Source organism: Melospiza melodia, chromosome 1 (assembly GCF_035770615.1).
Source record: "Melospiza melodia melodia isolate bMelMel2 chromosome 1, bMelMel2.pri, whole genome shotgun sequence".
NCBI classification, from domain to species: domain Eukaryota; kingdom Metazoa; phylum Chordata; class Aves; order Passeriformes; family Passerellidae; genus Melospiza; species Melospiza melodia.
This window is the reverse complement of record NC_086194.1, coordinates 119,350,822-119,356,111: the sequence shown is the minus strand read 5'-3', so window position 1 is coordinate 119,356,111 and position 5,290 is coordinate 119,350,822.

Here is a 5,290-nt window from a genome sequence, read left to right as displayed (position 1 = left end):
AGTAAAGGTGATAAAAAAGTAGAATGGATGGTAAGGGAAAACAATGAGGAAGAAAGCCTTGATGAGGTAGGTAAACCTCTTCTCTTCACCGCTCTTCTCTCCCCTCAAGTATGATGAGATATTTGAAAATGGAAGGTAAAACCCTTGCCCCTCTTCTCTCTTCCCCTCAAGTTCAAATTGCCATTTGGAAAAGGGAGATAAGACCCTTGCCCCTCTTCTCTCTTCCCCTCAAGTTCAAATTGCCATTTGGAAAAGGGAGATAAGACCCTTGCCCTTCTCTTCTCTTCTCCTCAAGTACAAATCACTGTTTGGTAATGGAAGGTGAAACCCTTGCCCCTCTGCTCCCCTCAAGTATAACAAGCTGTTTAGAACGGGAAGGTAAGAACCTTGCCCCTCTTCTCTCCTTGAGTACCAATTGCCATTTGGAAATGGCAGGTAAGAACCTTCCTCTCCTCCTCTTCTCTCCTGTTATCTCATATTGTAAATTCTGCCTTCCTCCTCTCCTGTATGCAGAGACTCCTCCCCTCCTTCTCTCTCTTCCAGGGCCTTTTGGAAATGGGAGGTAAACGCCTCTCCTTGCTGACATTTTGGAATGGAAGGTAAAACTTGCTCTGCTTTTCTCTGGATTGGAAGTTAAGCAACTTGGACTTTGTAGGTTTTTGCTTTTGTTGCCAAACTTACACAAGGTGTTCTTTAAAAAACTTCAGTTCTCACCATATAAGAGCACCCATGTCTAAATTCCAATTTCTTGTGAAACCTGCAGCTTGGGGAGCTTTGGCTTAATGCAATTCTTACATTAACTTATGTGGCTGGGAATCAAAACCCAATAGGCATATCTCTACCACATGCAGGCAGTGGGGTTTTGAACAGTCTTTTCCCATCTTTGTAGTACCTTTTCAGAGCAAGAGGTAGATTTTCTCTTAAAACAACAGGTAGGAATTCATAGTCAGTCACAGCTCTTAAAGTTCAAATATTTTCTGCAGTTCTGCAACTTATACCCCCCTTGAACCATCTAGATAAATTTCACTAAGCTGTTAAATCAGGGGAGACATATCTCATTTCTTCCCCTATTTTCAGATTTTGTTGTAACTTGATTTGAAGTTTATAAATGTCAGAACATTAAGTAGCAGTACTGTTTATTTCTATCTTGAACAAGGAACTTTGCGTTTCTATCTACTTAATTTTGTGAAAATGGGCTTATTTACCTTTTCTGTATCATACATTTAAAGTTATATAACAAGCAGGGAATGTGTTTGCTGGCATTTGCAAGAATTAGAAGGTCTTTCCAAAATAACACATCTTTTTCAGATGCCACCTGAAAACCAATATTTGGAATAGAAGTTTTTTGGCTATTTGAAGCACAAGTAGCTATAGGATCTTTGGGATTTTCACATTCTAACTTGATGCTCTTATTGCTTGCAAGAGCATCTGTCTTAATCTGTGGTGTCTATGCTAATTTATGCACCATTTGACTAAATAAATCCCATCAATGAACCACAGGAAAATATTTACATCTTTTGCTCCAGTGCAATTGCCTTTTTGTTTTTTGTTCTTTTTTATATTCTTTCAAAGAACTCTCATAGGCATTGTCTTTGCCATTATTCAAATAAATATTGCTACAGGTAATTCTCAGCCAGATTAGACACTCACTGTTGTAGATGATACACAAACGTCCAGTGTGTGCTAGGCTATGCCCCAGAGCAGTCATAGTTTGAAAACACAAGTTGTAACAGGTGGGTGCCAAACAAGGAGAGAAGTTGTTGCAGTGTGAGCTCATTCCCTGTTTTACTTCCCAGTCCCTTCCCAGGTGTGGCAATACCTCTCTCTCTTCCCCCTCGCCCCCTTGCTGAGTGAGTTCTGTCAATCAGCCTTAGCATTCCAGCAAGGCCTCGTGTGGTTGGTCAGGTTCAAAGGATGCCCTTCAGGCCTGGGGTCATTGGCCTGTCTATGTTTCCCTTGTCCCTGAGACCCTCCTCCTCCCACCTGGTTGGTGCTCACCTGTCCCTGGGCCTAAATTGAGGCAGGGCCATGTGCTTAGTATTCTGTTGGAGCTGTTACCAAGCTTCAGATGTCTGTGACCATGCAATAAAACTCTGAATATTGACCCTCCAGTAACATCAGTCTCCTTTTCCTCTTCATCCTAGCCTGAGGCTTTTCCACCAAAGGTAAACAGGTTCTACAAACCTGGACTTGTTTCAGTGCCCAGCTGCAACCTCCAGCCAGCCAAAAGTGTCTCTGAGGTGAAACACCGCAGTTGCCGTCTTTGGCCCAGCAGCAACTGTCAGATGAGCCCAGGCACAATCTACCTGCTAATATTGGGATCGTATTCCAATATTTTGGCGTCCAAGCATGGGGCTGCGCAGCCTATAAGGAAGAGCAAAAAAGGAACAGAACTCATGGCAGAGCCTATTTTTTGAGCTTCTACTCCACCAAGGAGCAGAGATACTTACCGGAATGGAAACTGTTGCTGGCCAGGTCCAGGCGGGCTGGTCTCCTCACCAGAATAGGACGCCCCCGGGCCAGGGAAGGCTCTCCTATTGTCCCCTGGAAAATCAGCTCACCAGAAAGGAGCTTCACTTTCCAAAGGCACTGAACAGTCCACGAAACTTCTTGTGGGTTAATCCCAAAGTCTCTGCTGAGAGCAATGCAGTCAGAGCTCTTTCAGCTGGATGCTCAGCTGCTGAAGTCCTTCCGAGGTACTGAGGTTCTTTCTTAGGGCTGCAGAGTCGCTCTGCCCATGATGCCCAGAGATACTGCAACTTTTAATTACAAGAAAAGGAGGATTGTGGAGGGATAGAATGTAAGAGAATAGTGCAGAATGTAGTCTCCTACCTGAGGAGTTGCGGCTGTACTAATCACCAAAGATTAGGAACAGGCCTGCCCTTAATAGGCCACAGCTGTGTCCAATAAGAAGATGAGTGCTACAATAGAGTGGGTTAGCTGGGTCGGGGGAGAGTTGGAGTCTGCTGTTTGTGCTGTGAGGAGAGTTGGGGTTGGTTGGCTGTTCTGGGAAGAAGAAGGAATCAGTGCTGCAAGGAGCTGTCCATGAGACATTACCAAGAAGATATGGGAGCTTGTGCAATATAATGACAACATGTGTGTATTTGAATTAAAAATGCTTATTTCTCTAGTGACAAGTAGATACATTTTACCCTGGAAATCCTGGCACTGTTATAAAAGTATCCAAGTTATCAGCAGATCTCCTTCTGAGAGAAAATAGCACCTTTTCAGGCTCCTTTAGTGTGACATTTTTGACCTCATTATGTTCTGTAAGATTCTGATGAACATGTGGTTTTAACATGATGTTCAATATCTGTCAAAGATAATATATATGCAGACTACATGCCTCTGTGTAAAGAGGGGAATTTATAATTTTTTTTCATCCTTTTATGACTTGAGGTTGTCCATGATTACAGTAAGGTTTAGCTTCTCTCCTTTTCCTCTGCTGAAATTGAAAATATAATATGCATCCCCTAGAAAACCTCGCAGAACAGGGCAGAGATGTAACAATGAAAGTCTACAGAGAGACTTCTCTCTGTTATGACTTTGAAATTAGAGTAAACCCATCATGATATTAAGTAAACAGAATTCTGAAGCATATTTTGGGTTGGGGGTTTTTGGGTTTGTTTGTTTTGATGACAGCATAAAAGAGCAAATCAGCATCTGAGAGAGTGAAACCCATGGATGCTTGGGTTCATTTTTTGTTTCTTAAAGGAATAGAGCTTTTACTAAACACTGTGGTGTCTGTTTATACAAGATTTTCTTAATGCATTTTTTATTCTAAGAGGTATGGATATATTGAGTTCTAATTTAGTGCTTTAAAGGAGAAGATTTTAAGTATTTAAAAAAGTGAAAAACAGCTTCAACCTCAAAATGAAGCAGAAGAACAGCAGAGGCAGTAATGATGAGTTACAATGGAATGCAACTTGTTAGCATTTCCTCTGGTCCTGTCACTGATTACCACAGAGATCAGTGCCTGCCCCTCCTTTTCCCCTCAGGAGGAAGTTGCAGACTGCCATGAGATCTTCAGTCAGTTTCCTCTTCTCCAGGCTGAACAGACCAAACGATGGTAAAAAAAAAAAAAAAAAAAAAAAAAAAAGGTTTTGACATAAAGTACACAGAAATGTCTATTTTTATTTTTTAATCTATACAAAGTAAGGAGTGCAGAATTAGGGAGCTTTTAATCTTACTGTTTAAACATTTCTCCTATCTGTTAATGTCATTATAGATTGTAAGTTCTTCTGTTTGGAAATATTTCAATAATTCCTTGTCAATATTGTTTGAAGTTTTGGGGATATTTTCAATTATAGAATATAGGAGTTTGCACATTTTTAATGCACATACACAGGAAAGTGTTCATAAGCTGGTAATATTATCGGAAAACCTGCACAGAGATTTAGGTAATTAAAAAAACCACATTTAAGCTCATAGTGACTCAGGTGGTGAGAAGATAATCACCCTGAGAACTGATTCTGTTTTGCTTTGTGTGTAATAGAAATAATCTATTGGCTATATATCTATTAAAGCAGCTCTCTACTCCTTTCAATTTAGCTATATCATAGAACCAAATTAATGTGTTTCTGTACTTCCCCTCTGCCCTGTTCTTTGTAGAGTGAAATTAAAACCTCATATTTGATAAAAGGCAGGAATCTGTTTTTATGCTTGTTGTTTTATCTCAACTGAAGAAGTACTTGTCAAGATTGTTTTCTCCTGCCTCTTTCCTGCAAGTTAGGCTTCCAAATAAAATAACATGAGAAGTAGTTCAGAAAAATGATTTGCTGTAGTGTAGCTGGAGAAGCAGCTATTAGGATGTTGTGTGTTCACTGATTTTTTGTCTTGCAATCTTATTGAATGCATTCCTGAACCCTTTGTTTTCTGAGCAGTGCCATCTTTTGCATAACACACCATCAGTATGCCCTATTAATACATCATTTGCATGACAGATTCAAAGGCATGCTGAAACAACTGCTCATCAGAGCAGCAGCACATTGATGGTTTATCACTGTAGCATATCAACAAAATGAGAGAAACTAATAATCTTAGATTTAAAAACAAAATCTACAGGGGTATTATGTAGGAGTGGATTCAATTCAGGCATCATAATGAAGGTGTAACATATAAATCTTCAGCCATCATCCCTTATTTAACAGAATTTGCATTCTTGCAGTGTCACATTATTGTCTCTTAGATGCCTTGTCCCCCCGCAGCATGAACCCTGAGGCTCTGTAGACAAGTGAGGTGTTCACTCATCAGTACAACTCTCTGATCTGTGTCTTGGCATAAGACAATG